Here is a 27,376-nt window from a genome sequence, read left to right as displayed (position 1 = left end):
AGCATGTCTCCAGGAGACGCACTTAACATGCACCTCAGGGGTCAGACTGAATTCGATTGATTTCCCGGTATGGATTTATGGGGATTCCCCATCCTCGTACTCCAGAGGGGTTGCAATAGGCTTCAGTAAAACAACGAGGTTTAATTTAGAGGAGCGACTGGTGGACCCGGAGGGACGATACCTGTGTTTAAAAGGAATGTTGTTTAACCTTAAATGCACAATTGTAAACATTTATGCCCCAAACGAGAATGCGGACATATTCCTAAAGAAAATATTGAACAAATTAGAGGATTTTAAAGAGGGGAAATTAATTCTTGCTGGAGATTTTAACTGGAGTGTAAACCCCAAAGTTGATACTTCAGCAGGAGGCCCAAGGACATCGGTATATAAGCAGAGAATGTTTTTAAGGGCGTTGGCTGCATTCCAACTACAGGATACCTGGAGAGTACTTCACCCAAAGGATAGGGATTACTCTTGCTTCTCCTCGGTCCATGGTTCCTTCTCCCGAATAGACTATATCTTCCTGGAGCATTCATTTCTGAAAGCACTTAAGAAGGCGGAAATAAAAGTTAGAACCGTGTCAGATCATGCACCAGTTATGATTGGGTTGGAGATAGGAGAGGACCATGGACCGAGGTTGAATTGGAGACTGAATGAATCTCTGTTACAGGACAAGGACTCTGTAAGTAAGGTTGAGAGGGAGATAGAACAGTTCTTCAGATTAAATGATACACCGGGAATTTCAAGCCCTATACTATGGGAAACGCATAAAGTGGTAATAAGAGGGGTATTAATAGGGATTGGAGCAGGGAAAAAGAGAGAGAGAGAGAGGAGGAAAGCCCTACTGTATGAAGAAATTCAGAGACTGGAGCTGGGCAGCAGACCAAGGGGACTGCACGATACCCGGGATCTAGTAAAAAAAAAGAGAGAACTAGAAGACTCTCTAGAACAGGACAGGAGGGCCGCCTATCACATCCTAGGAACAGAGATGTATCAATGGGGAAACAAAGCCGGTAAATGGTTGGCCAAGAGGGTGAAGGATAAGAAAAGCAGAACCTTTATTCCAAAAGTAAGAAATGAGGCGGGGGACATACAAAATATGCCGGAGGATATAATGAACACGTTCTATACATATTACAAAACCCTATATAATATCCAACAGGAAACCTTAGAGAATGGAGGCCGGGATGCAATAAAGGACTATTTGAAAGGGATAGATATCCCCAAGGCTAAACAAATGGAAATGGAAGCACTAGAAGCCCCAATATCAAAGCTGGAAGTCGAATGGGCGATCAAAAATACAGCTAAGGGAGGGTGCCCCGGGCCAGATGGGTTCCCGATATCATACTACAAGGAATTTCAAAAACAGCTGACCCCAAAATTATGCGCGTATTTTAATGCAGTGGGGAGGGAGGGGAATTTTCGAGAAGAGACACTACTGGCGCATGTGGTCCTGATCCTGAAAGAGGCTAAGGATCCGTTGGCAGTGGAAAGCTACAGGCCAATTTCCTTGCTAAATTCAGATATTAAACTTTTTGCAAAAATTATCTCTGAACGATTAAGACCTCATGTCCCAGAGTGGATACAGCAGGATCAGGTAGGTTTTACTCAGGGGAGAGAAGGTCGGGATAACACACTAAAGACTATTATGCTAAGCCAGGAAACCATAAGACAGAAGATCCCCTCGATACTCATGTCTATAGATGCTGAAAAGGCATTTGACAGGGTTAGTTGGGGGTTCTTATTCGAAGTGTTGGAGCGATATGGATTGGGACAGAGGATGAGAGGGTGGATAGAAGCTTTGTATACTAAGCCTAAAGCTAAAATAAGAATAAACGGGACCCTGTCTTGCCCCCTTGAACTGTGCAACGGGACAAGACAAGGCTGCCCGCTCTCCCCAATTCTATTCATTCTGGCACTAGAACCCCTCCTGACTGCTATTAGGAAGAATCAAAACATCCAGGGAATACGGGTAGATGAGAGGGATTATCGGGTTGCTGCTTTTGCAGACGATCTTCTGCTCTATATCTCTAGCCCGGAGACCTCTATACCGGCGATTATGGAAGAACTAAAAAAATATGGGAAAGTCTCCAATTTTAAGGTTAACGCAACCAAATCCGAAATCCTAAACTTAAATATACCAGTAGAAGAACAGAGAACCCTACAAACTAAATACCCTTTTAGATGGAGTGGGAGGGAATTGGCCTACTTAGGAATAAAGCTTACAGCAGGGATGGGGGACTTGTATGAGGCTAATTATATCCCCCTACTGAACAAAATTAAACATCATTTAGATAGGTTCCAATACAAAGCTTTATCATGGATAGGGAGAATAAACACAGTTAAAATGTTTATTTTACCAATGTTTACTTACATATGTCAAATGGTCCCCATAATATTACCACAGGGATATCTTAATAAATTAAAAATGATGATTAAAAGATTCATATGGAAAAAAAAAGCGGCGAGGGGGGCCCTCAATACTTTGATAAGAAGTAAAGCCAGAGGAGGATTAGCAATGCCCGATTTCAAAAAGTACTACGAGGCCATAGCAATCTCACGAATCACAGACTGGACACATAATAAAAAGGGGAAGGATTGGGTGGAATTAGAAATTAAGCTAAGTAGAAGGGAATTAGGGGAGATAATATGGATACCCGCAAAATATAGAGAATTAGGGATTAGCACAAATTTATTGACAAAAGGGTCACTGCGAATATGGGACATAATAAATAAGAGACACAAGTGGGAACATAACTCACCATTTATGCCATTACTAGACACTAAATTTTTTTTACCAGGGCAAGAGGAATATGGATATTATAGTAGATGGGCTAAGAAAGATAAAATTAAATTACAAGAGGTTATGGAAGGGAATAGGGTATGCACATATGAGGAATTAATAGAAAAGTGGGGGCACAAGCCTTTAGATAAGTGGAGATATTCACAATTATATTATTTTATTCAGTCTTTAACACAACCACTACGAGGCTCGGAGCAACTTAGACCTCTGGAGAAGCTGATAGGGAACCCTCAATGCGTTGTAAAAAGGATCTCAAAAATATATGACATCTTAATAGAGGTAGAAGAGCAAAAATACCCCCCCTATATGGAGAAGTGGGAAAATGAACTGGGACCGCTGAATAATGATCTCCATAGAAATAGGATTATTAGACGAACGTACTCGGTGGCCAAAGACCTTCAAACTAGAGAGATGTCATATAAACTTTTAACAAGGTGGTATATAACTCCACAGCAAGGAAATAAAATTAGTAGCGAGACCCCCGCAACATGCTGGAGAGGCTGCTCAGCGGTGGGGACCTTTGCTCATATATGGTGGGAGTGCCCCAAGATACAGATATTCTGGGAGAAAATTATAAAAGCTATCTTGGAAATAACAGGGGAAGGGATTAGAAGAGACCCATGGGTTTGCTTATTTCACGACTCGGAAAAAGGAGAGAGAGAGTATGGGTACTCCCTGGTTCCTTGCCTATTGAACTCCGCTAAGGCACTGATCCCGCGTAGATGGAGGAAACCCGACCCCCCCTCGATGAAGGAGTGGGTAGAAAGGTTAGAAAGGACACGAAATATTGAAGAGACAATCTATAAACTGGATAACCTAGAAGGGAGATATCAATATAAATGGCTACCGTGGATACAATTTGGAAAAACTGAAGGTTATTTAAAGCTACTTGACTGTCAGTAAAGAAGAAGGGAAAAATCAGAAAGAGGGGAAAACAAGACAGAGTAGGAAAAAGGGAAAAGGCCCGGGGAAGGGACCGAGTGAGAGGGGTGGGGAGGGAGGGATAAGGGAGTTCATTCTTAAAGAAATGTTGTTGTATTTATCAATTTACTGAATAGTTTATGTTTGTATATTCTGAAAAATCTGAAAATAAAGAATAAACAAAAAAAAAGCAGCGCAGTGCCAAAGTGTAAAAAGACCTCTGGTCATTTACCAGCAAAATGGTCCGGTCTGAAAGTGGTTAAGGTAACCATGCCTTGTGGCAAAACATAAAATATTCCATGAACTCATCAAATAGCTTGGGGTGTCTACTTTCCAAAAAAGGATAATTTGGGGGGTCTGCTGCTATCTTGGTTTACACCCTTAAAAAGGGCTATTAGAATGCCTGAAGGCGGTGATTGTTTTTTTGGGTCATGTACACATTTAGACTGTCAAAACGTCTCACACATGTGGTATCACCATATTCAGGAGAAGCAGTAGAATGTATCTTGGGGTGTGATTCCACACATTTTGTGTAAAAGAAAAATAAAGGTTTGGTAATTTTCCTGAAACTTGTGGCAAAACATTAAATATTCCATGAAATCAACACGCCACTCATCAAATAGCGTGGGGTGTCTACTTTCCAAAAAGAGGTTCATTTGGGGGGTTTAGTGCTATCTTGTCATTCCAAGGCCCCCAAAACTGTGATAAGTAGTGAGGAAGTAAATTGAGCAATTTATGCCCATTGAAATCCTGAAGGCAGTAATTGATTATTGGCATCCATACACAGCTAGGCTCCTAAAGATGTCTCACACATGTATACCCCATACTCAGGAAAAGCAGCAGAATGTATTTTGGGGCGTAATTCCACAGATACCCATGGCATGTGTGAGCAATATATCATTTCAGTGACAACTTTATATAATTTTATATATTTTTTTAATTTTTCAATCACTTGTGACAAAACAATGAAATATTCAATGGGCTCAGCATGCCTCTTAGCAAATTACTTGGGGTGTTTACTTTCCAAAAGGGGTAATTTGGGGGGGGGGGTCTGTACTGTCCTGCCATTTTAGCTCATCAAGAAATTGGATAAGCAGGCAGAAAGTAAAAGCTGCTCAAATTCCAGTAAATATACCATAGTTTGTAGACGCTATAACTTTTGCGCAAACCAATAAATATACACTTATTGAATTTTTTTTTACCACAGGCATGTGGCTGAAAACATTTTGACCTAATTGTATGACAAACATTTAGTTTATTGGATACTTTTCATAACAAAAAGTAGAAAATATATTTTGTTTTCCAAAATGTGGGTCTTTTTTTGTTTATATCGCAAAAAAAAAAAAAATCCCAGGGGTGGTCAAATACCACAAAAAGAACGCTCTATTTGTGGGAAAAAGGATGCAAATTTTGTTTGGGTACAGCATTGCATGACTGCGCAACTACCAGTTAAAACAGCGCAGTGCCAAGTTGCAAAAAAGTGTTCTGATCATGAAGGAGGTAAAACCTTCTGGTGCAGAAGTAGTTAACAGTTAATACACTCTCAAAGTTTTAGCGATGGCTAGAGGGCAAAAATTAGGCATGCTGTCTTGTTGAAAAAGGAAGGTGAGAAAATTAGCGGTATCCAATCAAAACATGTTGGTATAGGCAGAAGATGACTTCACCAGTACAGAGACATTGTTGTAGAGTGTACACTGTCAGAGTTTTTTTACTATGAGATACAGGCTGGGTGTCAATAGCCGGGGTCCACCTTGCTTTTGTTACGTTGATTAGTGCTCCTCCTCTTTGCTTTGCCCTTATTGAACCTGGCACACATCTTTTTTCACTGCATTAGCATTGTTGACGCAACACAGCTCAGAAGCAACATGCAGCCCACATTATGGAGTGAGTGTGTTGTTTTAATGTTATATATGTCATTTATTCCTTTTATGTTTACCTTTACACTAAGAATTTGTATGCAAGCTCTGCAGGAATTGTTTATAGTATTTGGGAGCCATTGGGGAGATTTACTAAAGTTGGTGCACACAGAATTTGGTGCAGCTGTGCATAGTAACGAAACAGCTTCTATGTTTTAATGTCAAAGCCTAATTGAACAAGCTGATGTTAGAAGCTGATTGGATACTATGCCCAGTTGCACCAAATTCTGTGTGCACCGGTTTTAATAAATCTCCCCTGTTATGTTTCAATGAAAGGTTGAACTAAGTCATCAAATTTAGTTTCAAGGTGACCCGTGTGTTCACCAGTTAGTGTGATTTCCCCTCTCAATGCTTGGGCTATTTTGTCCACTCTGTAGAGACAGATTGAGTAATGTTCTGCAATGGTACCTGTAGTTTCTTATTCAGGATGTCTACAGTAAGATATGGCACTGACAATGGTGAAAGGGAGGGGTGGGCTGAGCCAATGTCCTTCCCAGGGTAATGGAGTATATCTAGGCATGCTATTGGGATGTCTGGTAGCTATGCAGGTAGGATACTCCAAAGACATGCAGGTATGTTAATTGGCTTCTGTTCAAATTTGGCCCTTGTATATGAATGGGTACCTTGGATTGTGGGCTCCTTGAGGGTAGGGACCCATGTGAGTGTGCAATGTACAGGGATAGGGACAATTGTAGACACTTGCTCAGGTTGAACTGGATGGACTGGTGTCTTTATTCAACCTTACTAACCATGTAACTATGTCCATGAGAGGAGGTGATACCACAGGCTTTTGTCATCCAATTTTACCATTAAGAGGCTTCAGAAGGAGTACTGGTAGGATATAGTTGGAGAGAAGAAAAGCAGAGCCGCAACAGAGCATCGGGATTAAGCATTCTCCATCTTAGGCTGCCATACGTGCGCCCCATGCTATGGCCTTTTATTGGTAGAATGTCAAGCTTTCCATTGGATTCTCAAACATGTTTGAAAAAAATACTTATGTCCTTATGTTTTTCCCCATATGATTATGTCACAAAAGCAGAATTTTGTTTTTAGTGCTATATAAACATCTGCAAATATTATCTAGGTTTCCTAACATAATCTTGTAGAGCCAAACTTCAAATGATACTGTAGTGCTTTTAATAACTTGAATTAACATATTTTAGGAGAATACTGAATATTTATTAGTGCAATGACTTTAAATTTTATTTCTTTCTTCCATTTGTTTGTTTGCTCTGCAATACATTATTGTTTACAAAAACATAAATAAACAATTTTTTAATCATTAGTCTTAAGGTCAGAATCCGCACTCTATGAAAATACTGCTTTAATTACCGTTAATAGATCAGTGTATATATCTACAGAAATATTTATTTAAAAAAAAATGGAATATTTGCTTTCATCAGCAGGTATTCTTTCTAATATAAATTACCAATATGATGTTTTCATAACACATCTCGAGAAACTCTAGAGATTAAAACTACCAAAACAGTACTATTAAATTTTTCATAGATATGGTCTATCTGGGATAATAAGCCAATATTTCTTGTCCCATATTCCAGATGTTTTATGTAATTCTGCCTCTTTCTAAACCTAAATCTTAGTTTTTCTAGAAAAGATGTAGTATGGAGACTGAGATGAAAGACAAGAACTGTTGAAATGTTAATTTTACCATCTGCTGTTGAGGTCTGCTACCTTTTTTGTATTTTTTTCTTACTCCCAGTAGCTCAGCTCTGTTTTATGAATGTTATGGTATTTCAGTTGTTTGAAGTTTTGAAACTTGGAGCATGACTTAGACTTAGCAAAACACATTGCCACATGGTGTGACATGCAGATACATGCTCTTTGATCCTATTCAGATTTACCCCATGAAATCTATTTTTAATTGCAGTGACGACTGTTCATTTGACAATGACAACTGTGACAACATACTTGCTACTGTTTTACAGTTAGCCAAGATGTTTACTTTTATGTATCACTGATAAAAGAAGATTAAACACTTACTAGATATTCTGTATTTATATTGTCACAGATCTTTTTTTGTGGCAACTTTTATACAAAATAATGCATGCATTTTGCAAAAAATGGTGCAAATGTGTGCAGAAACTAATAAAATGTATGCAAAAAAGTCAAAGTAGAGTGCTTAATTCCTATTAGATACAGTATGTGTGCGGACATGTGTGTATGGTTTTGTGGCTGTGAAGGTTTACATGCTTACCTTGAAGTGCAGATGCTATGGTTTCAGTTGTCTTTATAATATCTGCAGGGAATATATACGATTTTCCCAAATTACATGGTTTTCCAGTTTCCTACAATAATCTAAACAATTACTGAAATTAAACTTGGTTTCTGATGTTATTATCCCTAGAATGTATGTTCCTGTATGATTGTGGTAGGGACATTAGTTTGCAGGTTTCTGTGGGAGAGGGTCTGATGGACGGCTTTATGTACTCTCTAATGTGCTACATAATACATTAAGTGGCCATCTTATCTAGTTGGCCTGTATAATTTCCTGCAAAGCTCAGTTCTGTACTCAGAATATTCTGCATTTTTATAGCATAGATTAAGCATGGCTCTGGACATGTTCCTGGGAATTTCAGTTCTCACTGAAAGGATAACATCATGAATTTCCATCATTTTTATCAAGCAAACATTTATGCTGAAAACACGTTCCATCTTATCTTAAAGGTGTTCTGGTGGGATGAGAACTGGAGACTTTGCAGACTGTTTGAGTACAAAGAAGGTATTCTCATGTTTATAAAATCAGCTTGACATGGCGCATGCTTTATGAAAGTATACTGCTGAAAGACACAACTGTCAATGGGTAGACGGTGGCAATCAAATAGTACACATGATCAGCCACCATACTCAGACACACTGTGGTATTCAAATGGAAATCATTTGGTACTAAGGGAAAGAATATAGGCAGGAAAACATGTTTGTTCAATATGTTTTATTAACGTTTTAAGTAAGTAATGTAGATAAACTGATATCCAAACATAGTTTAAGACTACAGAGTTGTTATAAATCAAGGAGCTTGGGTTAAGGACTTGAGCCTTCAAAAGAAAGAATATCCACAAGATCTAATGGAAAGAGAGATAACAAACATATATATGTCCCTCTCATAATTATTATGGTAGTGTACCCCAAAAGAAAAAGTGAAAAAATGCACAAATGATGAAGGCGAAACATGTAGAACACTTTGGGATGGAGATCATGTTGGTTCAAAATAGAATGTCACCTGTTTCCTTATATCAGGTTTCTGTTATGGACCATAGGGAATTGTAATAAATGTTAGGTTTTATATGTATGTGGAACTTTGGAAATTGTTAAATACATTTATACTTTTTCATTATATTGTTTTTGTCTTTGACTTTTTGGTACCGTAAAAGTCCCTTACCTCCAAACTTTGTGTGCACATACTTTTCTTGGGATGTTGGTACTATCAAATCTGAGAAACTTGAACGGATTCCCATCAGAGAATTTCTTTAAATATCACCATATATAAGTTGCCGCTAGGGATGAGCCGAACAGCCCCCTGTTCGGTTCGCACCAGAACCTGCGAACAGACCTAAACTTCGTGTGAACTTTAGAACCCTATTAAAGTCTATGGGACTCGAACGTTCACAATCTAAAGTGCTAATTTTAAAGGGTAATATGCAAGTTACTGTCCTAAAAAGTGTTTGGGGACCTGGGTCCTGCCCCAGGGGACATGGATCAATGCAAAAAAAAGTTTTAAAAACTGCAGTTTTTTCAGGAGCAGTGATTTTAATAATGATTAAAGTGAAACAATAAAAGTGTAATATTCCTTTAAATTTCGTAGCTGGGGGGTATCTATAGTATGCCTGTGAAGGGGCGCATGTTTCTGGTGCTTAGAACTGTCCCTGCACAAAGTGTCATTTGTGCAGGAAAAAAAGTCTTTTAAAATCACTTGCGGCTAAATTGTCGGCTCCCCGTAATACAGAGAACAGAAACATGCGCCCCTTCACAGGCATACTATAGATACCCCCCAGCTACGAAATTTAAAGGAATATTATATTTTTATTGTTTCACTTTAATCATTATTAAAATCACTGCTCCTGAAAAAACTGCCATTTTTAAAACTTTTTTTTGCATTGATCCATGTCCTCTGGGGCAGGACCCGGGTCCCCAAACACTTTTTAGGACAGTAACCTGCATATTACCCTTTAAAATTAGCACTTTAGATTTCTCCCATAGACTTGTATAGGGTGTTCCGGCTTTTCGAATTTGCTGCGAACAGCCCAAATTGTTCACTGTTCGCTGAACAGGCGAACAGGCAATGTTCGAGTCGAACATGAGTTCGACTCGAACTCGAAGCTCATCCTTAGTTGCCGCACACCGCGTCCCTGTCATTGCGGCCAGAGAGCGCGTCGAGTCAACATCTCAAGGAAGAAGAAGAAGAACAAGAAGAACAAGAAGAAGAGAAGGCGGCGGCAGCGGCGATAGAAGACCGGGCTACCACTTATAAAAGAGCCGGAAGAAGGCGCGGAGGCCCGGCAAGAAGAACCGAAGAGGGGGACAAGACCCCCGAAGTCGGAAGAAGAGGCGGTGGCGACAGAAGACCGGGCCACCACTAGTAAAAGAGCTAAAGGAAGAAAGCGGAGGCCCGGGAAGAAGAACTGAAGAGTGGGACAAGACCCCCGAAGAGGGGGACAAGACCCCCGAAGTCGGAAGAAGACCTCCAGGCGGCGACGAAGAAGAAAGCCGGGGTCCTTTGCTAGTAAAAGAGCTAGCAGAAGATAGTGGAGTCCAGCGAGAAGACCCCCCAAGACAGAATAAGACCCCCGGAGCTGTTTTATTTAAAAAATTTTCACAGGTGAATGGGTAGGGGCACATTGTACCCCATACTCATTCACATAGGGTGGGGGGCCGGTATCTGGGGGCCCCTTTATTAAAGGGGGCTCCCGAATACCGATAAGCCCCCTGCCCGCAGACCCCGGCAACCAATGGCTAGGTTGTCGGGTAGAGGCCCTTGTCCTCATCAACATGGGGACAAGGTGCTTTGGGGTGGGGGGGCCGCGTGGCCCCCCTTCCCCAAAGCACCCTCCCATATTGAATAAGTATTGAAGTAGCCCAGAAGGGAGTCCCAACATTGGCAGTCCGGGAACAGGAGGCAGCGTGGCTCCACACTAAGCAAACCAGGGAGGAATGGCGCAGAGAGATGCAACGGCATCCCTGATAGTGCGCATGTGCAGAAGCAAGTGCTGCATCACTATCACTTCCACTTCTGCGCAGTGGTAATCACAGATGCGGTGGTGACGCGGCACACGTTAATAGGAGGCAGCATGGCTCCACAGTAAACAAACCAGGGAGAAATGACACTGAGAGACGCAATGGCCTCCCTGATATAGCGAGCATGCGTGGGAGGAAATGACGCAATATGCGTCACATCGCGCAGCTTCCACTTCTGAGCAGTGGTAATACAGATGCGGTGGTGACGCGGCACACATTAATAGATGCAGCCATGTATCCTCCGCATAAGCCAACCTGTAAAACATCCAGTCCTACGGAAACCAACATCCGGGGATCAGAACAGAGAATTGGCAATTTAGCTAAAACCCCATTGGGAAGGGGGAACATCCATGTCTATTGGAGAAAAAATGCCTATGCCATTACAAGTTATATACAATACACAAATATGATATAGACTACCTATAGCCATAAAAAATCATATAAGCAAACCCAAAAGCATGAATCATCTCATCCAAAATACACAACCCATCATCTAGGGAGTCCAAATAATGACAAAAGATAGGGGGAGGAAAATAAGCTTCCATAGGTTAGCAAATCATTTGTACACAAGTGACATTGATTTGTGATTGAGCATAAAATAGCAGAAAAAAAAGAAAAAGGGAAAGGCAAATTAAATCCACATTAGAAAGTGGAATTTGGAGAATAGGGAGGCAGAAGGGACCCAGATAGATGTATTTATTCGCTATTAATTAATCAGTCTTTCCAGAGAAAAAAAAACATCAAAAAAGGTCTATAACTTTCACATTCATTAAGACCCAGAAGTGTGGTAATTAATCAGTCTTTCCAGAGAAAAAAACATCCAAAAAAGATCTATAACTTTCACATTCATGGAGGTGTGGTTGCCCTAAGAGACCTGATCCAACACATTTCTCGCCGGAGCAGTATCTTATTCCAATGACCGCCACGGGTCGGAATGTGTACTCTATCCAGGATAGTAAAATTGACTTTTGGCACATGTCGGCCAAGTGGCAAATAAAGGTTACACAAATGTAATATAGACTACCTAAAGCCATAAAAAAATATATCATATAAGCAAGCCCAAAAGGATGAATCATCTCATCTAAAATACACAACCCATCATTCTAGGGAGTCCAAATAACGACAAAAGATAGGGGGAGGAAAATAAACTTTGAGTCCATAGGTTACCAAATCAATTGTACAAAAATTACATTGAATTGTGATTGAGAATAAAACAGAACAATAAAGAGAAAGAGAAAAGGGGAAAGGCAAATTAAATCCACATTAGAAACTCTAACACAATTTGTAGCAAACCAAATAAAGCAAGTAAAGATCAGGGAGCCATTCTGAGGCCATTATCTCAAGACACTTATGGGATTTTGTACGCACAAAATACCCCCTTATACAGTGGTGTGAAAAAGTGTTTGCCCCCTTCCTCATTTCCTGTTCCTTTGCATGTTTGTCACACTTAAGTGTTTCGGAACATCAAACCAATTTAAACAATAGTCAAGGACAACACAAGTAAACACAAAATGCAATTTGTAAATGAAGGTGTTTATTATTAAAGGTGAAAAAAAATCCAAACCATCATGGCCCTGTGTGAAAAAGTGATTGCCCCCTAAACCTAATAACTGGTTGGGCCACCCTTAGCAGCAACAACTGCAACCAAGCGTTTGCAATAACGTGCAATGAGGCTTTTACAGCATCCTGGAGGAATTTTGGCCCACTCATCTTTGCAGAATTGTCCTAATTCAGTTACATTAGAGGGTTTTCGAGCATGAACGGCCTTTTTAAGGTCATACCACAACATCTCAATAGGATTCAGGTCAGGACTTTGGCTAGGCCACTCCAAAGCCTTCATTTTGTTTTTCTTCAGCCATTCGGTGGTGGACTTGCTGGTGTGTTTAGGATCATTGTCCTGCTGCAGAACCCAAGTTCGTTTCAGCTTGAGTACACGAACAGATGGTCGGACATTCTCCTTCACGATCTCTTGGTAGACAGCAGAATTCATAGTTCCTTTTATCACGGCAAGTCTTCCAGGTCCTGAAGCAGCAAAACAGCCCCAGACCATCACACTACCACCACCATATTTTACTGTTGGTATAATGTTCTTTTTATGAAATGTAGTGTTCCTTCTAAGGCCAGATATACTTGGACACACACCTTCCAAAGAGTTCCACTTTTGTCTCATCGGTCCACAGAATGTTGTCCCAAAAGTCTTGGGGATCATCAAGATGTGTTGTGGAGAAATTGAGACGAGCTTTGATGTTCTTTTTGCTCAGCAGTGGTTTTCTCCTTGGAACTCTGCCATGCAGGCCATTTTTGCCCAGTCTTTTCCTGATGGTGGAGGCATGAACGCTGACCTTAACTGAGGCAAGTGAGGCCTGCAGTTCCTTGGACGTTGTTGTGGGGTCTTTTGTGACCTCTTGGATGAGTCGTCGCTGCGCTCTTGGGGTAATTTTGGGCGGCCGGCCACTCCTGGGAAGGTTCACCACTGTTCCATGTCTTCGCCATTTGTGGATAATGGCTCTCACTGTGGTTCGCTGGATTCCCAAAGCTTTGGAAATGGCTTTATAACCCTTTCCAGACTGATAGATCTCAATTACTTTCTTTCTCAATTGTTCCTGAATTTCTTTGGGTCTCGGCATGATGTGTAGCTTTTAAGGATCTTCTGGTGGACCTTACTGTGTCAAGCAGCTCCTATTTAAGTGATGCCTTGATTGTGAACAGGTGTGGCAATAATCAGGCCTGGGTGTGGCTAGAGAAATTGAACTCAGGTGTGGACAACCACAGTTATAGTATGTTTTAACAAGGGGGGCAATCACTTTTTCACACAGGGCCATGATGGTTTGGATTTTTTTTCACCTTTAATAATAAACACCTTCATTTACAAATTGCATTTTGTGTTTACTTGTGTTGTCCTTGACTATTGTTTAAATTGGTTTGATGTTCCGAAACACTTAAGTGTGACAAACATGCAAAGGAACATGAAATGAGGAAGGGGGCAAACACTTTTTCACACCACTGTACCTACTATGTACATACTACCAAAGGTACACAAAGATCTACACAACCCACCCGGGAGGCCTATAATTTCGGGGCAATAATTGCATCTCTGAAGCCACGAGTCAGGTAATTGATGACCATCTGAGACCGCATTTTATGAATTTAACCTCCTACACTAAGGATACAATCCACCTGATACAGATTTTAGAAAATCTAGAAATTCCCAGTTCAGCCTTGTTGGTCACGATCGATGTTGAATCTTTCTACAACAGCATTCAGCATGATTTGGGTGTGTTGGCTGTTGGAAGAGTTCTTCACCAAAGATCAACACATGAATGGAAATAACAATAACAAATTCATACTTACTATGGTTGAATTTGTCCTGAAACATAATGTTTTTCTTTACAAAAGCTCCCACTACCTCCAGGTACAGGGTGTGGCTATGGGGACTTGTTGTGTTTCCTCCTACGCCAACCTGTACCTGAGGCAGTGGGAGAGGGAATTGCTGGCCTGGGAGGAGACTTCTACTTATACACAGCATATCGTCAAGTGGTAAAGATATATCGACCATCTGCTGTTGATATGGGATGGCCCTGAAAGTAAACTGGTGAGTTGCCTCAACCATATGAATAAAAATAATTTAACCACTTAACAACCGCCCATAGCTGATTAACAGCTTCAGGGCGGTTGTTTAACTCTGAGAGGCCATTAATTAACGGCCTCCCAGAATTCTGCTCTCGCGCACCCCCTGGGGCGCGCACTCAATAGCATCCATGACCGCCGGGTCCAGTGGACCCGGCGCATCACGGACCATGGTAAATGGCTGCTCATCGCGGCCGTTTACCATGTGATCGCTTGTAAACAAACCGGCATCATGTTATGACGCCAGTTCCTCCCGCCCCCTCTCTGTACCGATCGGTACAGTGGAGGGGAAAGAGATCGGTGTCAGCAGCGCTGTGGGCTGCATCTGCAGTGCCCACATCGCTGCTCACCGAATTTAACCCCTCCATACCCTGGCAATACTCTGTAATACCAGCTAATACTCTGCAATAGCCACCAATACTCTGCAATACCCACCAATACTCTGCAATACCCCCCCAATACTCTGCAATACCCCCCAATACTCTGCAATACCCCCCAATACTCTGCAATACCCACCAATACTCTGCAATACCCCCCAATACTCTGCAATACCCGCCAATACTCTCCAATACCCGCCAATACTCTCCAATACCCGCAAATAGTCTGCAATACCCGCCAATACTCTGCAATACCCGCAAATACTCTGCAATATCCGCCAATACTCTGCAATACCCGCCAATACTCTGCAATACCCCGCCAATACTCTGCAATACCCACCAATACTCTGCAATACCCCACCAATACTCTGCAATACCCTGCCATAAATTGCCATACCCAGCCATACTTGGAGATACCCTGCAATACCCAGCCATACACCCAGATACCCAGCCATACTCGGAGATACCCAGCCATACTCGGTGATACCCTGCAATACCCAGCCATAGACGCCCCCCCCCCCACCGCCTTCCGGTGCTTCTACCAACTCGCCAATACGATCAAAGCCAGAATCTTTTTTTATTTCAGGCTTCCCAGCCTAGAGGTGAGATGTGGGGTCTTATTGACCCCCAGATATCACTGTAAAGAGGACCTGTCATCCCATATTCCTATTACAAGGGATGTTTACATTCCTTGTAATAGGTCTAAAAGTGCTCAAAAATTTATTTTTGGGGAAAAAAATTTCAAACTAAAATAAATAAAGTAAAATGAACAATAAAAAAAAAAGCGCCCCTGTCCCCATGTGCTCGCATGCAGAAGCATACGTAAGCCCCGCCCACATATGAAAACGGTGTTCAAACCACACATGTGAGGTATCGCCATGAACGTTAGAGCGAGAGCAATAATTCTAGCCCTAGACCTCCTCTGTAACTCAAAACATGTAACCAGTAAAAAAAATTTAAAGCGTCGCCTATGGGGATTTTTAAGTAGCAACATTTGGCGCCATTCCATGGGCATGTGCAATTTTGAAGAGTGACATGTTCGATATCTATTTACTCAGCATAACTTCATCTTTCACTTTATGCAAAAATTGGGCTAACTTTACTGTTTTCTTTTTTTTAAGCACAAAACTGTTTTTTCCCCCAAAAAAACGCGTTCGAAAAATTGCTGTGCAAATACCGTGTGAGATAAAAATTTGCAACGACCACCATTGTATTCTCTAGGGTCTTTGCTAAAAAAATATATATAATGTTTTGGGGTTCTATGTAATTTTCTAGCAAATAAATGATGATTTTTACATGTAGGAGAGAAATGTCAGAATTGTCCTGGGTGCTCCAGAACGCCTGATGGCTCTCCCTGCATTTTGGGCCTCTGTATGTGGCCACGCTGTGTAAAAATCTCACACATGTGGTATCGCCGTACTCGGGAGTAATAGCAGAATGTGTTTTGGGGTGTAATTTGTGGTATGCATATGCTGTGTGTGAGAAATAAACTGATAATATGACAATTTTGTGGGGAAAAAAATCTTGATTTTGCAAAGAATTGTGGGAAAAGATGACAACTTCAAAAAACTCATCATGCCTCTTACTAAATACCTTGGAATGTCTTCTTTCGAAAAAGGGGTCATTTGGGGGGTATTTGTAATTTTATGGCATGTTAGGGTCTCAAGAATTGAAATAGGCCGTCAGTACTTCAGGTGTGATCAATTTTCAGATATTGGCACCATAGCTTGTGGACTCTATAACTTTCACAAAGACCAAATAATATCCACCAATTTGTACTTATTTTTACCAAAGATATGTAGTGGTATAAATTTTGGCCAAAATTTATGAAGAAAAATTACTAATCTGCTAAATTTTATAACAGAAGCGAACAAAAATTCTTTTTTTACAGAATTTTCGGTCTTTTTTCTTTTATAGCACAAAAATAAAAAACCGAGAGTTGATTAAATACCACCTAAAGAAAGCTCTATTTGTGTGAAAAAAAGGACAAAAATGTCATATGGGTACAGTGTTGCATGACTGAGTAATTGTTATTCAAAATGTGAGAGCACCAAAATCTGAAAATTGGTCTGGTTATTAAGGGTGTTTAAATACCCAGTGGTCAAGTGGTTAAACCTTTTTTCACAATGAAATATGATTCGCAGAAGGTTGTTTTTTACACATCAGTATTCTTAAGAACAAAGAGGGTAAAATTCATATTCAGAAAGGACACTGCCAGCAACACATTGTTGCATGCCAACAGTTTCCATCCTATGGCTTTGAAAAAATCGATACCCTTTAGTCAGTACTTACGTATCAAACATAATTGTACTACAGATTCGGATTTCCAAATGGAGGCCAATGCTCTTACTAATAAACTTCTAGCTAGAGGCTACACAAAAACTAGCTTAATAAAAGCTTTCTATTGTGTCACAAATATTGAAAGACATGATCTAATTTTCAATACAAAAGATTAAAAGGGGCAAAAACAGTAGTATGGAAGAGACTAATACAACCAGCATAATCCTTCGATATTCAAAGGAACATGAAAAAAATAAGGAAAATTCTTACCAAATACTGGCCAATTTTAACTGAGGATCCCATACTGGGAAGTTTAGTTACTAAAAATCCACAAATCACCTTTAACTGCTTACTGACCACGCTATAGCTGAATGACGGCTACAGCGTGGCTCGATAACTTTGGGAAGGCGTACATTGACATCCTCCCAGAATCCCGCTCTCGCGCCTCCTGAGAATATCTGGACCCGACACATTACGGATCACAGTAAATGGCTACTGATAGTGGCAATTTACCACATGATCGATCCATCAAATGATGGAGCGATCACTTGTAAACAAACTGGCGTCACATTCCGTCCCTCTCTCTCCTCTCTGTACAGATAGGTAAAGTGCAAGGGAGAGGGGAGAGATCATGGCAGCAGCGATGTGGGTTGGGTGTGTAGTGCCCACAGCACTGATATGTGCCCATTCCAGCCATCCAACCATACTCAGTCATCCATGCTCAGTGTACCTATCCATGCTCAGCATACCCATCCATCCATGCTCAGCCATCCATCCATGCTCACTCAGCATACTCATCCATCCATCCATGAGCACCCATCCATACTCAGCATACTCATCCATGCTCAGCCATCCATACTCAGCATACTCAGCCATCCATGCTCAGCATACCCATCCATACTCAGCATACTCATCCATCCATGCTCAGCCATCCGTACTCCTCCATAATCAGCATACTCATCCATCCATGCTCAGCCATCCATACTCAGCATACTCAGCCATCCATACTCAGCATACTCAGCCATCCATACTCAGCATACCCATCCATACTCAGCATACTCATCCATCCATCCATGCTCAGCCATCCATGCTCAGCATACTCATCCATCCATACGCAGCATACTCATCCATCCATCCATGCTCAGCCGTCCATACTCAGCCTACTCATCCATCCATCCATGCTTAGCCATCCCATCCACCCCCATCCATAATTAGCCATACCCATCCATACTCAGCCATACCCAGCCATACACAGCCATACCCAGCAATACACAGCCATACCCAGCTGTACTCAGCCATACCCAGCCATACTCAGTCGTACCCAGCCATACTCAGCCATACTCAGCCATACCCAGCCATCTCATCCATACCTATCCATCTCATCCATACCTATCCATCCCAGCCATCCCATCCATAACCAGCCATACTCAGCCATACCCATCTGTGCTCAGCCGTACCCGCCATACTCAGCCATACTCATTCATGCTCAGTCATCCCATCCATACTCAGCCATCCACATCCACGGCTCATCCATCCCCATTCATGATCATCCATGCCACATCAGTTTTTCTCTATGCCACTACAGTGCCTCACAAAAGTGTAATAGGTAGTCAAATTAGATTTGAAACCTATGCCCCTACAACACCCCATGGTGCTCCCTGCATATTTGGCCTCTCTATGTGGCCACGCTGTGTAAAAGTCTCACACAAGTGGTATTGCCGTACTCAGGAGGAGTAGGAGAATCTATTTTAGGGTGTAATTTTTGGTATGTACATGCTATGTGTTAGAAACATTGTGTAAATGGACAACATTGAGTAAAAAAAAGTGTTTTCATTTTCCAAACACTTGTAGAAAAAAATGACATGTTCAAAAGACTCAAGAAATTTTATGTGTAATTTATGCTCCAAGAACGCCTGATGGCGCTTCCTGCATGTTGGGCCTCTGTATGTGGCCAAGCTGTGTAAAAGTCTCACATATGTAGTATCGCCATACTCAGAAGGAATAGTAGAATGTGTTTTGGGGTGTAATTTGTGCTATGCATATGCTGTGTGTAAGAAATAACCTGCTAATATAACAATTTTGTGGGAAAAAAATTAAAAAATCTTGATTTTTGCAAAGAATTGTGGAAAAAAATTACAACTTCAAAAAACTCACCATGCCTCTAACTAAATACCTTGGAAAATGTCTACTTTCCAAAAAGGGTTCATTTGGGGGGTAGTTTTACTTTCCTGGCTTGTTAGGGTTTCAAGAAATGAGATAGGCCATCAGTGCATCAGGTGTGATCAATTTTCAGAGATTGCCACCATAGCTTGTGGACTCTATAACTTTCACAAAGACCAAATAATATACACCAATTTGGGTTATTTTTATGTAGCAGTATAAATTTTGGCCAAAATATATTAAGAAAAAATACTAATTTGCTAAATTTTATAACAGAAACAAAGAAAAATTACAGAATTTTTGGTATTTTTTCTTTTATAGCGCAAAAAATAAAAAAACTGCGGTGATTAAATACCACCGAAAGAAAGCTCAATTGTGTGAAAAAGGGCAAAAGATTTATACAGGTACAGTGTTGCATGACTGAGTAATTGTCATCCAAAATGTGAGGGCACTGAAAGCTGAAAGTCTTGTTAGGAAGGGGGTTTAAGTGCCCAGTGGGTAAGTGGTTAAAAAGGCAGGTTCAATTGGTGGAAAATTTGTTCAAAGTGAATATAAATATATTATATAATAATAATATTATATAAATATAAAGGGATTCAAGGGTAAACCCTTGTAAGACCTGGGGAACCTTTCCATCTGGGTCATGCTCTCAGTGCCCAACAATTGGAGGAAGGACACAATTTTATCTGCCTAATGGTGATCTCCTTCATGTGAAAATTTTGCAAGACGCGAGGGGTGGTGTACCTTATGCAGTGTCAGTGCGGGGCTTTTTATGTAGGTAAAACAAAACAGGAATTATATCAATGAGTTGCCAAGCATATGTATATTATGAGTATTGGTAACCTTTATTTGCCACTTGTAGCATAATTATAGGATGCCAAAAGTCAATTTTACTGCCCTGGATAGAGTACACATTCTGAACCGTGGTGGCGATTGCAGTACGATACGGCGAGAAATGCGTTGGATCAGGTCTCTTAGGACAACCACACCACACCAGGTCTTAAAAATGTGAAAGTTATAGAACTTTTTTGGATGTTTTTTTCTCTGGAAAGACTGATTAATTAATAGCGAAAAAAAATACATCTCTCTGAGTCCATTCTGCCTCCCTATTCTCCAAATTCCACTTTCTAATGTGGATTTAATTTGCCTTTCCCTTTTTCCTATTTTTCTTCTATTTTATGCTCAATCACAATTCAATGTTGCTTATTTTCCTCCCCCTATCTTTTGTCGTTATTTGGAATCCCTAGATGATGGGTTGTGTATTTTGGATGAGATGATTCATCCTTTTGGGTTTGCTTATATGATATTTTTTTATGGCTATAGGTAGTCTATATCACATTTGTGTATTGTATATAACTTGTAATGGTATAGGCATTTTTTCTCCATTAGCCATGGATGTTCTCCCTTCCCAGTTGGGTTTTAGCTAAATTGCCAATTCTCTGTTCTAATCCCCGGATGTTGGTTTCCGTAGGACTGGATGTTGTACAGGTTGGCTTATGCGGAGTATACATGGCCGCTTCTATTAACATGTGCCGCGTCACCATCTGTATTACCACTGCGCAGAAGTAGAAGTGATAGTGATGTGGCTGCGCGATGTGACACATATTGCGTCATTTCCTCCAACGCATGCTCACTATATCAGGGATGCCATTGCGTCTCCCAGTGCCATTCCTGCCTGGTTTGTTTACTGTGGAGCCACGTTGCCTCCTGTTCCCAGCAGTATGGTCAGTGTTTATCTGGCGCTCCAGATGGTGTAATCTTTAGGGGTATATTCTGTGGCTTTAATAGCTGGATGGTGATGTATCCATAGAAAGGGGTATTCAGGGTTAAAAGGGAAGGCAGCCATCCTTCAGAGTGTGTCCGGAACTCTGCAAGACATGTAACGAAACAGGGAGGGGGAGGCACCGACCTGAGTGTAGTATTAAAATGATGACTTTAATAGGACAAGATTAAAAACACTTACAAGATGATAGAAGATGCATGCTTGTCAAAGTAAAGTGCAGTCCTGGCATTCCACATGGCTCTGTGGGTCCCACCAATGTTCCGGATAGCTCGAAAGGATTGAGCGGCTGGTTGGAATGGATCACAGTGTTTCTCCAGCTTGTTTTTTTTTTCCGGTGCTGCAGTGATGAAAGGCTACATGCTCGGAGCTGACTGCTCCTTCTGTTGTTTTACTGCCCTCTAGAGGAGGACAGCTATATATGTATATATATATATATATATATATATATATATACATATATATATATATACATATATATATATACATATATATATATATATATATATATATATATATATATATATATATATATATATATACACACACACACACACAATGAAGAACATGTGGGTGTGGCCATGGAACTGGAAATTCCAGCAGACCAATCAGTAAACAATAAATTATAGCAAGGGGCAAGGTGAAGCAGGGGTTAACTGTCTTGGATTGACAAAACAAATCATTAAAAAAAATAATAATAATATATGTATATATAAAAAAATATATATATAAAATAAAATAAAATAAAATTGAAGAAATGACACACATGGAAATATTTGAAGCATAGTTCTCTTCTATATGTATAGAAGCCTATTGAAGAGGTTGTTGATGTATGAAGGACGAAGGGGGTTAGTATGCATGTAAACAAGAAGAGGTGATGGAGGAGAAACAGGCTATAGTGTAAAGAATTAATAATAATAATGAACAGTAAAGATAAAGTTGGTGCTGTGCTCCCCCTAGTTGGTATACAAGGGATGTATATGTGTGTGTGTCCCCTCATGGTATGGATACCAAGTGGGATGCACCTAATGATGGATCATGCAGCATGCATATATGTCTATACACACTCACACACACATATGCATATATACATATATATGAAATATTAAATATATTATATATACTATACCCCTCCCGACCGGTTGAGCTGAGACAGACATGTTTGTGGGGGGGAGAGACAGGGATTAGGGGAAGGGAGGAAGGAGGGGGGAGAAACAAAGAAATGAGCATGTGATCTGTTATAAGAAGGTTTATGTGTCTAACTTCTCATTGAGTCCCCCTAGGGAATTGAGGGAAATATCCAGAAAGTCTCCTGCTGGCAGAGTCATTTGAAACGCTCCGGAGCAGGCAAACCTCTGGAAATGGCCTCTATGACCCACACCTTCAGGCCTTGGGTGGACTTTTGATGTTCAGTCAAAAAATGTCTTGGCACACTGTGCTCATCACATTCCTGTTCGATAAACTGCCTGTGCTTGCCAAACCATTGGCAGAGGGGACGGATGGTTTTGCCAACATATAGGAGGCCACAAGGACAGGTCAGACAATATACTACATGATCACAAGAGCAATTGTGAAACTCTTTTATAGAGTAAGTTTTTCCTTTTGTAGAGAAGCTTTTTTGTCCATGCTGGACTAATTTACACATCATGCATATTTTTTTCTTGTATTGAAACATGCTCACTAGTGAGATCAGGGGGTATAGGTGGGGGGACCTAGCTTGAGTTGGCGGATCTTATTTGGTGCAATTCGGCTCTTAATTTTTGGCCTTGCAGTAGGAAACTTTGGGTTTGAATGTTAGGGTGGAACCCAAAAAAGGATCTTCCAGCAGGATGGGCCAGTTCTTGGTGAAGATTTTTTTACATTTGTCTGTATCAGTCATGGAACTGGGTGGTAAACCTTGTTGACTGGAGCCCTTCTGTGATGTTTTGGTTTAGGTGTCGGTTTAGCCTGATGCTGATGGAAAGGATCATCTATGAGAGCTGGGGGATATCCCTTGACCAGAAATTTTTGGGTTAAGAGTTGGCCTTGGGTCTGGTAATCCTCATCTCTGGTATAATTTTGTTGGATCCTGTGGAACTGACTCTTGGGGATACTGTTCTTTCATCTGGGGTGGTAGCAACTCTGGTAGTGTATGTATGAGTTTATTGCAGTGGGTTTCACGTAGTTGGTGGCATCTATTTGTGTGCCACTGTGGTAGAGTTTTATATCCAAGAAGGCCAGTTTGTCAGGGTCTACGAAGGTGAAAGAGAGTCCCAAGTTGTTGTGATTACAATGGGAAACAAACTGCGTGAGGTTCTCCATGGTGCCACCCCAGATGATTATTAAATCATCTATGTAATGCCATAAAAAATTATGTTGGCAGCAAAGAGATTGTTGTGTGTGATGTGGCGGAGTTCCCAATAACCCATTATTAGATTTGCATAGCTTGGGGCAAAGTTTTCCCCCATGGCAGTGCCTTGGGTTTGTAGATAGAACTGATCAAAGTAATTACGCTTGAGGCAAAAAGTTGTTGCCTCAAGTATGAAGTGGTCATGTCGTGGGTTGATAAGTGGATCGGTGGATAGGAAGTGTTCTACTGCCATCAGACCTACATCATGGGGAATGGGTGTGTAAAAGGAGGTGACATCCAGGGATGCCCATATGTACGTGGGTTCCCAGGAGTAGAATGATAACATGTCCAGTAGATGTGTACCGTCTCTGATGTATGATGGAAGATTCTGTGCCAGAGGTTGTAAGAAGTGAGCCTCCTATTCCCAGACTGCCAATTTTGGAATCCCTTCTACGCTACTTCAATATGGGACTTTTGGATTTGGTTTCTTTGATCTATAAGGCACCTCAAGTAAGCATTTTTTTTAATTAGGTATGGAGGAAGCCATATGGGGAATATTGTTCCAGGCTGACCCCTTTTCCCCTGGAATTGAGACTTATTTACTTCCAGGGGATTTATCATCCTTTTTTGCTTCTTTCCAGCCCACAATACCCATATTTTAATGACTTTAAGGCAATACATATTTGTCATTTTCTGGACGCGAACACCTGGCACCCATTTGGGGAAGCCTTCAATGGCTATGATAGGACATCCATGTTTTCTGGAGGACTGTCTCTGCTAAATATGCACATTTTTTGTAAGTGAATGTTCAGTGACCAATTAGATGCACATTTATAGGTATGAATTTATATCAATGTTTTACTAATACTAACCACAGCGCCCCCTACGCTTACTTTGTTCACATGTCGATAGGAGTACACCACTCTTTCAGGGGAGCAGCAGTTGTATTTATTTTTATTTGTTTATAATTTTTTTCATTTTGGCGCAGAGTTTTACTTTATTTCACACAATGTTTTACTAATATAAGCTGTTTTTTTCCAGAAGTGGTATTATTCCCTATAGAAGATTCATAACAATAATTTTGAAACACATTGGCTATCCCTCTCTGCAGCATTCCTTGTTAGAAATCACAATATAAGGTGACAGTAGATTGGGATTGCCACTTCATGGTCCAAACAGCCAAATGTGCAATGTTTGCAAATTTTATTCATATAATGTGCAATGTTGACAATGCTCTTCTTATGATGTTTTGTATCATCAACATGAGTTCTTTTATTAACATTTTCTACAATAAATTATATTCCTTGTATGTGAAGTGTTCTATATGTATATATTTTTTATTGCCCATAAAATCACACCTTTTGAGGTTAATCCAAAATAATTACTGACTTTTTCCTAATGACAATGAATTTGATTAACATTTTTAGGTAACAAGAAACCATTTTCAATGGCATTAGACCACTACTTGCTTACTCAAGTTTTGGATATATGGATTTTGTGTTGTGTATATCACATTTAAAAATTTTTTTATCGCATACCATCTACATTGAGACTAATGAGGCCAGGCAATGGGTTTTTTTCAGACTCCAGATTCTAGTGCTCACTGTAGCTTTATATTTCTGTTCTAAGCTGATAATGTATTCAGCGATCTTGCTGAAGAACTTCTAGGAAACGTTTTTGCAAGATACAGAGATTTTATATTGTGTCATTTATTAGATACCAAAAAGTTGCAGAAGTTTTTTGTTAAAATAAATTGCTTTTTTGAGTTCCACAGGCTATTAATAAAATCTGAGTAGATCAAAGACCGCACTTTTTGGAGTCTCAAAATAGAGACTCGTTTTGACGAAATCATCTACATTTTCAGATGCAGTCACTGTTCTGCAGCACCACTGTAATGGGTGCCAATGGGTGCCAGCAGTAGAGATTGCTCCACCCAGGCTGTTTAACGTGGATAAAGAAATGAGTTGGGCTGAATAAGAGAAAATCGAGCCATGTGTATCAGTAAGTGACCATATAAACACTCCAGAGAAACCAGAGAGGATCAGCAAGAGAAGTACTATTACTAATGCCGCGTACACACGTAGCCGACTATCCGGCAGACTTCCCGCCGGACTGTGCGTCGGACTTTCCGAATGGGCTACTTGCCCACACACGGCACCTTTTCAGCGGACTAATACTAAGTCCGCCGTACTATCCCCCGTACTTTTTAAATGAACGGACTCACCCACACACGTGGAGGAAAGTCCGCTCATTTTGAGCGCATCTCCAGGTAGGCGGGGCCCACGAAGGAGACGTCGCTGGCCCCGCCACCTGGTATGGACTTAAAGGGGAACCCCAATGCCGAAAAAATCGACGTGGGGGTCCCCCCTAGGTCCACATCAGACCCTTGTCCGAGCACGCTACCCGGCCGGCCAGGAAAGGGGGGGACGAGTGAGCGGCCCCCTTCCTGAGCCGTACCAGGCCACGCGGCCCCCCCACCCCAAAGCACCTTGTCCCCATGTTGATGAGGACAAGGGCCTCTTCCCGACAACCCTGGCCATTGGTTGTCGGGGTCTGCGGGCGGGGGGCTTATCGGAGAACAGAAGAACAGAAGTCGACAACGACAGCGGCGACAGAAGATCGGGCCACTGGCTGTAAAAGAGCTAGAAGAAGGCGCAGTGGCCCGGCAGAAGAACCGAAGAGGGGGACAAGACCCCCGAAGTCGGAAGAAGAGGGCGGCGGTGAGGAAGAAAGCCGGGCTCCTCCGCCAGTAAAAGAGCTAGAAGAAGATAGCAGATGAGTCCGGCGAGAAGACCCCCGAAGACGGAAAACCCCCGGAGCTGTGCAATAAACTATTTTAACCCTTGTGTGTTGTGTTTTTTTGTATTTTATTTTACAGGTGAATGGGTAGGGGTACATTGTACCCCATACTCATTCACATAGGGTGGGGGGCCGGTATCTGGGGCCCCCTTATTAAAGGGGGGTCCCGTATTCCGATAAGCCCCCCGCCCGCAGACCCCGACAACCAACAGCCAGGGTTGTCGGGAAGAGGCCCTTGTCCTCATCAACATGGGGACAAGGTGCTTTGGGGTTGGGGGGGCGCGCGGCCCACCCTTCCCCAAGGCACCCCCCCATGTTGAGGGCAGGCCTGGTATGGCTCAGGAGGGGGGGGCGCTCGCTCGTCCCCCCCTTTCCTGGCCGGCCGGGTAGCGTGCTCGGACAAGGGTCTGATGTGGACCTGGGGGGGACCCCCACGCCGACTTTTTTCGGCGTTGGGCTTCCCCTTTAAGTCCATACCAGATGGCGGGTCCAGCGAAGTCTCCTTCGCGGGCCCCGCCTACCTGGAGACGCGCTCAAAATGAGCGGACTTTTCTCCGGGCGGGAAAAGTCTGTTCATTTCAAAAGTACGGCGGACTGGCATACACACAGCCGGATTGTCCGCCGAAATGCAAGTCCGGCGGGAAGATTGGAGTGCAAAATTACTTTCTAAGTCCGCCGTACTTTCGGGTCAAAAAAGTCCGCTGGAGGCTACACACGGGGGGATTGTCCGGCGGACTTGAGTTTGCCGGACTTTTCCACCTGATTGATCGTGTGTACACGGCATAAGGATTATTCTTCTTTAACAAATCCATAAAAAATGTACAACATTCCAATGGAAAGGTTGTTGTACCAATGTAAAAGGTATAATGTGAAATCATTTTTTCTTGGCCTTATTCTTTTATAATCAATAATGTGGATTTCCTGCTATCATGTTTGACTAAATGTTCTCAGTTTCAGAAGTTTATATATCAGTTTTAAATAAGATCTAAAGAATCACTAGTTGTCTTTTCTTTCTTGTTGTCATTCCTAAAATTCTCAAACTCTATTCAAGGGAATAAATTGACCAACTTATTTGCTTGGTTTTATCAAAATTCAGTCAACCATGTTCAAGATTTTCACTGTTACTTTTTTAAT

Source organism: Lithobates pipiens, unplaced genomic scaffold (genome assembly GCF_037356315.1).
Source record: "Lithobates pipiens isolate NorthernLeopardFrog02 unplaced genomic scaffold, aLitPip1_a1.2 Scaffold_8, whole genome shotgun sequence".
NCBI lineage: Eukaryota > Metazoa > Chordata > Amphibia > Anura > Ranidae > Lithobates > Lithobates pipiens.
This window is presented reverse-complemented; position numbering follows the sequence as displayed.